The sequence below is a fragment of the Amphibalanus amphitrite genome, unplaced genomic scaffold (assembly GCF_019059575.1).
Source record: "Amphibalanus amphitrite isolate SeventyFive unplaced genomic scaffold, NRLGWU_Aamphi_draft 000313F_arrow, whole genome shotgun sequence".
NCBI classification, from domain to species: Eukaryota; Metazoa; Arthropoda; class Thecostraca; order Balanomorpha; family Balanidae; genus Amphibalanus; species Amphibalanus amphitrite.
The window spans coordinates 642,339-651,352 of record NW_024881808.1 but is presented as its reverse complement, the minus strand read 5'-3'; the positions used below and the strand labels follow the sequence as shown (position 1 = coordinate 651,352).

At 46.3% G+C, this 9,014-nt stretch overlaps 1 long non-coding RNA gene across 2 annotated transcripts; it reads left to right on the top strand.

Annotated features, from left to right (window-relative positions):
• The first annotated feature begins 1,059 nt into the window (after positions 1-1,059).
• Positions 1,060-8,353, top strand: LOC122388222. 2 transcript variants are annotated; one of them, XR_006257756.1, is made up of 4 exons: positions 1,060-1,071; positions 4,486-4,678; positions 5,098-5,254; positions 6,417-8,353. It is a non-coding gene; the product is annotated as an uncharacterized LOC122388222 (long non-coding RNA). The 2 variants fall into 2 exon arrangements; XR_006257755.1 differs by having other exon boundaries at positions 6,436-8,352.
• The last annotated feature ends 661 nt before the right edge of the window (positions 8,354-9,014 follow it).

Below are 9,014 nucleotides of genomic sequence, written 5' to 3'. Positions count from 1 at the left end.
GCGATTGGCGACGCGCGCGACATCTGTGTGGCGACCAAGTGGCGACTGTGGCGACACCTGGTGGCTGCTTTTCTGCTGTATGTAGGCATTGGGGTTTTGCCAGATGTGGTTCCTACTGCTACACCACTATGTTGACCCAATACTAGAAAAGTTATTTTGCTAGTAAAAGGCAAGCAAATTGAAAGTTGATTTATAAAATTGCTTATAAATGATTACGAGATAATAATGAAGAAATTTTGATTGAATAATTATTTAAATAATCAACCGTGAAACTATATTCTGGTAGGTTTAGTAGAAATAAGTCCGTGCAACCTTGTATTTAGGGCCTTGAACATGTCCAGCTTTTTCCGCGGATCGGCAGCAACAAGGCCCTAAATACAAGGTTGCACGGACTAATTTCTACTAAATCTACCAGAATATAGTTTACCGGTTGGGTATTTTAATAACTATTCAATCAAAACTTCTTTATTATTTTCTCGTTATCATTTATAAGCAATTTTATAAATTGACTTTCAATTTGCTTGCCTTTTACTGGCAAAATAACTTTCTAGTATTGGGTCAACATAGTTGTGTAGCAGTAGGAACCATATCTGGCAAAACCCCAATGCCTACATACAGCAGAAAAGCAGCCACCAGGTGTCGCCACAGTCGCCACTTGGTCGCCACACAGATGTCGCGCGCGTCGCCAATCGCCACACTACCGATTTCCATAAGGACGCATATGTACGGATATGTATTGGAAAGTCGCCCTTAAGGATTACGCTTACATCCTTTGCTTATGACGTCGGTGGTTGGAAATTGGGAGGGGCTCAGCTATTTTCGACCACGGATATGGCTTTATCACATGATGAGGGACATGCTGATAAGCGTTTTATGTGTCATAACAGCACATAAGTATTTTTAATCATTTTTCAAAAATAGCCAATCCGCCGTATCCTTCAGTGCAAAGTGCCATCGGTCAGTCCCGACGTGACGTCACGCAGGGAATTTGCCAGATTTTCCTACTAGACTTCGACACCCCCTGGGCAGCAAGGTGGTGTGGAAAGGAGCAACACTTTTGGATGAGATGAAGTGAGTTACGTTTTCCTGTTTATTTTTAAATGCGTATTACCTGCCTATCGTGATGTACCAAGCGGAATAATACTTTTGTCATGCATATTTTTCATATTCGCCTAAGGAAATAGCAGGAAACGTCTTTATATTGGCGGCCATTATTGCAGGGTATTGAGACTCATTTTGTTGTTGGGACTAGCGAATGCTTAACTGCATTTTTCATTTCTGTCTTATATTCTCAAACTAATTGAAAATCTGATATTCTTTTTTCAATTTTATTTCTGTTTGTTCTATGCTCTGCAAATTCAAAACATCAAATGAAGAGTGCATGATTCCAGACCAATGCTCGCTGCTTATTGTTATAGCAGGTGCTTTGAAGTACTTGAAGTTCTAAAGGAAAACAAGTAGGTAGGTATTTATTGCATTTTTGATGCTCAATGAAATTTGCAGCAAGACATTCAAAATTGGCAGTAGTCACTTGAAGGGTTTTCAACCAAGGAGAGGCGCTGTAGGTTTGTAGGGTTGTTGGTTGAAGTTTTAGGCTAGGTTAGGTCGGGTTAGGTTTGTTTTGGATTGGTTAGAAGGAAGCAGCTCCAGGTATGCCACCTCACCCTGGTTGGAAAACCTTTATGTAATGTCTGCTCTAATAGTACCTCAAAATTGCCTCCTATTTTTGTTAACCTAGATCCACCAATTTGTCAAATTTTTCACATTGTATCAAGTTGTGAAGTTGTATGTTCCCTAGTAGCACAATTATGTTGATTCAGCGTAGCATCAACATTGACGTCAATGCCATACCAATGTCAAGCTGTTAGCCACATACAACCTGATCTCAAAAAAATAATCTGCAGAATCCAGTGCCCAATCTTGCCAAATGCTGTGAATGCGCAATCACGGCATTTGGTGACATTAATAACCTTTCAGCAATCTTATATTCATTCGTTCAGGCAACATTCATAATCATTCACGCTATCAAAGTCACTGGGCAAGATTAGCTTGATGCAAATAAATAGGATATTTATTCTATCAGTGCGGTTAACTCCGGCCAGTGCTGCCAAATCCTATTTCCAGCATTGGTAAGATTGGACCCTGGGCCCAATCTTACCTTGTCCATAGCCATTGCCATCTAAAATTGTCCAGATGAAGCTGCATAGGCATAAGAACAGGAGCTGGGGAGGGGGCCATGCCCCCCACTTTTCAGCCATTTTTATAGTGAAATATTTATTTTTGATTTAAATACATAACTAAGAGCAGGAAATGGTTCAGCAAGGCAAGATGAGTACAAAACTGCAAATAATTTCTTCATAGGGGTATTGGGCTCCCATTAAGTGACATTGAAGTTTCACTGGCCTTCCCCTCCGGCCTCCCCCCACCCCCGCACTTATCGTGAGGTTCCTACGCCCAAAGATGAATGAAAGGTTATGACAACTAAAGGAATTTCTTTGCCATCATCACACCACCACAGCTTTGCATAGGAGTTTTATAGCCTTGTTTGCATCATCACATCCTATCCTATCAGGAATATTGCACAGGTCTTCTGTTCCCTTTTCAACATCAGCCAGGTTTTGTGGGGGCAAAAACATAGTCTTGGTCCCACGGCCTCCTGTCAATGGGGCAGTATGCCCCCACTGGCCCCACGGTGGCACCGCCCTTGAAGCACGCTTCTTCCCTATGGGATATTCAATATAAAAAACTAATTGGATTTGACATCCATGGTTTACCTTGCTATGAGGCATACCAGAAAGTTCTAACACACAGTTAAGCTGCTTAGTTTACTAACTTTGTGAGAGAGGGACAAATAGGCATTTTGATGCTGGAGTGGGTTGCCCATCTTAAATTAAAATGCTCCAATGCTCTTGATCTGCAAGTGACTCATGCATATTGTAGGCTCTTACCAGATGCCGCTGACAGATCCAGAAAGGTGGTGTTGGAGTCAAGTCAAACACTGTAGTAGCCAAGATGCCTAGTGCATACCCCCTAAGGTTCACCAAATTTACAAAATACTCTGGTTTTGATTATTTGTCCATGACTGCTCTGCAGTTTGTGTAAAGTTGCTAAGAAATCTGTTTTAAATTTGTATACATTCTGGACAAAATACAGTAAATATTTCCCATTTTCAGTCGCTGTATGGGCATTTGCCCAAAATCCCCCTCCCCATTTGCCCTTCGCTAGATCAACTAGCAAACTTATATTTTATTTTTATTTTATAATAGGGTAGCCTGGGGCAAGACGCCCCAGATAATTTATTTTGCTACATAAATTCTGTCCCACATCACCTGGAAGGCCAAATTTGTGCTCAATGCGTTCTTTGGACATTTTACTTTAAATTGCACCCCTCAAATTCATTCACTTATGAATGAACTCCAAGCTAGGAAGTGATTTGTGAAGCAACTGCAAATGGGGCATTTTGCCCCAACCCCAGGGCAAAACGCCCCACGGCCTGGGGCAAGTAGCCCCATACTTTAGATTACAGATTTAACATGGTAGTTGGCTTAATCTTATGTGAGAGGTCCGTTAGACCTCTGGAGGCACGGCTCTGAAGTTAGCACATTCCATCCTGTCAGGTGTTCAGCCATGCCACTATTGTATGAGCAGGTTTTTCACCTGCCTCATAAGACCAAATAATAAATTATTGCAATGCAAATGTTTACAGAATACTTCCTTTGCCATCCAGTTGCTGAGAAAAATACACATAAAGGCATAGAAACTTACTGTTCGCCAGCTACCGAACATTAGAAAGTGGGTAGCCCGAACAACACATGAGGTAAAACGCCCCATGGGGCTTTTTGCCCCGCGACCTACTGGGGCGTTTTACCCCATCACGTAGTTCGGTCAGAGAACAACGCTTTGCACTCCAGCAAGACATAATTTAACACGAACCAACCCGGCATGATAAGCGTTAGACAATAGTTGTTCAAAATACATAAAAGTCGTTAACCTGATGTGGACCATAAAAGAACGCCATGATGCATAATCTGACAACAAAACATAAAAATCACTCAAAAAACACATTTTTGGCTATATCTCCCGAAAGAGTCATCACAATTTCTTTCCAGTCTGCTCATATAATGATCATATAGTGCACGTTTTATAGAAGAGAGGATGTTTCCCCAGAACTCTGCCAGTTCCGAGAAACATCGGTGAGGCGTTTTACCTCGGCGGGGCGACTTGCCCCGGTCTACCCTAATGAGCACCCTAAATATGCCTGCAAAACAGTGAATGCACATACTATCAATATCCTGGCATGCAAGTATCACTGATAGCATTTCCTCCTGTAAGCCTGGGCATTTTGGTGTGTAATTCCTACAGATTTCGATTCTGTCTACCAGCCCCACAGACATCATTGGCTGCCACCTGCACCTGCATTTTTATGTCATGTGGCGTGTCCTGCGCACCTGACCAGTGACCACCGCTCGCGAACCGCTCCTACAGGTGGCGCTCCCATCCGCGCATTGAATACGGCAGGACGTCATTTTATAGAGGTCGCGCAAGTCGTGCAGTATTAAAAATTGGACCGGCGGGTTAAAACGCCGGTGTCTGTGGGATATAACGTCCCCGGAATACAAGCTAGCAAAATTAAAAAAGCGAACATGGGAAGAGGTTGCCGTGGAAACGGGAAGATCGGGTAAGTAGGTACTTACAATAAGCTTCGATACTTTGGTGATGGCTCATGACTTCCCGCTGCTCTTAACACTACTGATAAAACTGTGCAATAGTCGAGGTGTTTGGAAACAGTTTGGAGTAACCCTTGACTATGCACAAAGCAGGCCTCGTAAGATGTGCGTTGAGGACCAGTGGAACCAGAATGTTGCCGTGTTCAAGGTTACGATGCACAAATGATTGTTTATGATGTTTTCAAATAAATCATTTGGTTTATTTGAATCAAATACATTCAATTTGATTCAATACATCATTGATCAAATGATCAAATGATTAGTTAAGTCTATATAAGCCTATATAGTTTATATAAGATTTATTAGGAGCCTACCTGAGCCTTGTTAAAAGGTGAATCAGTTTTCTTGAGTCTTGACTATTGTGTTCCAGTGAAAGATGTCACCACGCGCTGGAAAAATATAAAAGATTATAGATCAAGAAAACTGGCCAAACCTCGAAGTGGCTCTGGGGCCACGGCTGGAAGTGGAGACTCATCTTCCTATCTGCGGGCGCTCAGCTTTTTGGACCCTGTCGTACAGCCGAAGAGGTAAGCTCCCATCTCAGTTGCGCTCATTACTGATTGGTGTAGAAGGAATGAGCTGTCACCTGCACATGTTAACTGCAAAGTGAAACGCCAAATCACTCGTTTCTCGCGCCTCAATAGCTTCGAATCGAAATACCTTCCTGTGAGTTCATTGCCTCGCTGCTCCATGCAAACCTAAAACGTACATTTTGGAAAAACTGATCACAAAATCCTCTACACAGTGTTCTGACGAACATCCCATCCCCATCTCCAACAACTCCTGAGCACCGCGATCCTGCCACGCCAAGCAGCTCTTTCGACGCTGAAACCTACTTGAGCACCCTGGAAGTGACCTACGATGAGGTGAGACCAAGTGTTCTAACTCTGATCAACGATCAATCAGGTAGCGAGCGTAGCGGGTGAGCGATTTTAGCTGTATAAAATTCGAGCCCGGGTGGGGTCCCAGCCAGCTTTGCCATGGTGGTGTGGTAGTGACGCGCCGTGCTGGGGGAAGGCGTTTTTGACGCGCCCTCCTCACGTTTTTCGCGAATATCTGGCAAAACGCCGTTTTGGTTCACCTGTTCATACATCTTTTCCGCACATGTGACAATTTCAGACAGGGGTCGTTCAAGGTCAGGTCACCAGGTCACGTCAAGTGACCCTACATCAGGAGTTCAAAGGCTCGCTGACCGCTGTAGCTATACCGACGGAACGTTCACTTTCAAACTTTCAGGGATTGATAATAGTAACAGTATGCATAAAATTACAAAATTTATATCTCGTAATTTCGATGTCTGTGACCTAAGGTTAGGTCAATTTTGCGACCTCTCCATTTTTAGTAAATGGGGGAGAAATTGAAATGCGCCTCTTTCGGACAAATGTCGTTCTTAACACTCAACTTTGGTTTATAGGGTAAACATGACACACGGGATCGGGAAATTGCGCCCCTGACCCCTCTGTGTGCCCCTGAGGTCATCTCAGGTCATGAAAGGTCATCAGCAGTTTTTTTTTTACTATAGCTTTTGATAAAGACGGTGAAAATACGTCAGATGTGTTCAGCTCAACGATACGGATCGACTGATATGCAGCATGACCCTTTCCGGTGTGGTTATGACCTTGACCTGCGGTCAAATTTTCAAAATGACCTTTCAAGGTCAGCCTATCGTTCATTTGAGCTCACTTGTAGTTCATTTGTGTTTTCACAGACTGAAGGAGATAATCTGGACGGTTTATCGGCATCCCTGTCGATGACTGATCTGGAAACCCAACCGACCGCAGAGCCGGCGCCCCGAACGGCCACAGAGTCGGCGCCCCGACTGACGGCAGAGCCGGCGCCTCGAACGGCCACAGAGTCGGCGCCCCGACTGACGGCAGAGCCGGCGCCCCGAGCGGTCGCGGCACCGGCGCCCCGACTGACGGCAGAGCCGGCGCCCCGAGCGGCCGCGGCACCGGCGCCCCGACTGACGGAAGAGCCGGCGCCCCGAGCGGCCGCGACACCGGCGCCCCGAACGGCCGCGGAGCCGGCGCCCGGAACAGCCGCAGAGCAGACGTCTCGTCGCGAGGCACGCCGGGCCCGGCCGCGGGCAGGTGTGGCACCAGCAGCGCCTTCCCCACTCCTTGCAGAAATTGTAAATGCGTTGCGTGACATGGGGGAGGCTGATCGCGGTCCTGGTGACCAGGCGCAGTTATTCTGCGATGCAATAGCAAGTGAGCTCCGAACCCGTGCACCCGAGGAAATGCGGAGAATTCAGGCAGCTATTTGTCGGATAGTTTACGGCTGATTTCGCTCCGGACCTACCATTCCCTTTCCTGTTAGCCTCATCTTGTTTATTTCTACATGTAATATGAAATGTTGTTGTGTTCTTAACCCTCGCCGGCACACAGGGGGTTGATGCAACCCCCCCCCCTAAGGTTTTTCGCGAATAACTCGCGTAAAAAGCGGCCGATCGCGACGAAACTTTCAGTACCCTCGCATTGATCAATTTTACACCTACCCTGAAAATTTCATGACCCTGACCCCAATGACCTTTGACCTGTGACCTTCTTTCTGTGACCATGTTTGGCCGAAATCGCGGTTCGGCGCATGTCGGCTCGCATTAGCCGCGCGTTTGCAAGCTTTTCGTGGTTTCAAACGTTCAAACATGTGATTTGATGTTGCTCCCATGCATTAGGGTGGGTTTCAAGGTCACCTGAAGGTCAGGTCAGGTCATTGACCTTTGGTGACCTCGGGTGACCTCGGTTCACTTCTTCGAGTTTTACATGTTTCTAGACTAGTTTTTGGAGCTCAGTTCGAATTTAGCAACCATTTGAACATTTACGAAGTAGTTTTGGTGCCTTCGTAACATGTTACGAAGCTGTCCGAGGCGGTTGACACGTATTACGAATACCCGTCACAACCTCTACCGGTTGACCTGACCTGACCTGATCCGACCTGGTCTAAATGCTTAAAGACATCATCTATGATCAAAACTAACACGATATTCGTGATCAGCACCCCGGAAAACCACATGGCAGCCACACTTTACGACTTTCTAACAGGTCCCGATTTTCCCGGTTTTCGGGTCATTGACCTGACCTGGAAGGTCACCCGATGACCTAGGACCTTAAAATTGGGTATCATCGGCTTCCTCTCGTGACGGGCAACACGCTCGTTTTTTCCGCGAAGCTCTAGCTCGATCAGGGGCCAAACGCGAGGGGGGGTCGTACCAACCCCCCCCCCCCTTGTGCCGTCGAAGGACTCAAAATGGCCTGTGCCGGCTAGGGTTAATTCGTTTTCGAAATGATGTTCTTCATTCATAGTTGTTCTATCTGTAATGGTGTTATGATGACCAACTTCATTAGTATTGTTCCATATCTCTTGTTATCGATGCAATTTTAATATTGCCACGGTGTCCTATGATCAATTCCCAACGCCATTGCCTTTTTTAGGGGGAGGGGGGGGGGGGGCTTGTTTGTGTGTACGGTTGTGTTCAAACGTTTTGATTTGCTCATTGGCCTTCCATTTCTATCAACTTATGTGGAAAACAATACATTTTCGCTTCACGCCCTTTGTTGTAGAATGTACATAGATATAAGGTTCCACTTCCACCTCATGAGGTTCATAAACCAAGAAAAACCGGTTAGTGTCGAAAATCAGTAATATTTGCTGAGCATAATGTGCGATACAGACGAACAACACGACATAACGGCACAATGAACGTTCCGATGGAACACTACACGGCAGTGAGAACCGACATCATCCCGATCAGTGCCGAAGGGGGGCCTCAGTTCCTGCCGCCAGTTAAACCATCAACGAAGCCAAGTTAAACGAGAAATGGAACTTCCCAAACTGCGTGGCAGCCTTGGATGGGAAACATGTCTTCATGCAAGCGTCCGCCAACACCGGTTCAGCCTACTTTTCCTATACGGGCCAGTTCTCCATGGTCCTGATGGCAGCAGTCGATGCAGACTACAACTTTTTGTACGTCTCAGTCGGCAGGCGGGGAGGGAGAGTGACGGCTCCATCTTCCGCTCACTGGACCTCGGCCGGCGTCTGGCAGACGGCAGCCTGCACCTGCCTGCTCCCAAGACACTTCCTGGAACAACCACGTCTCTGCCGCACGTCATCGTAAGCGGTGGAGCGGTCCGATACGACAGGGGTGTCGCGGAGCCAGCAGCTGGTTCAGTGCCGTCCGTGCTGCTGCCACTGCCACTCCACGGCCCCTGTTGTCATGAAGTACCGTTTAAACTCCTCCCGTACTCGCTCGGAGCTCCGGGTGTAGTTGTTGGGACCGAGGGCCGCGCG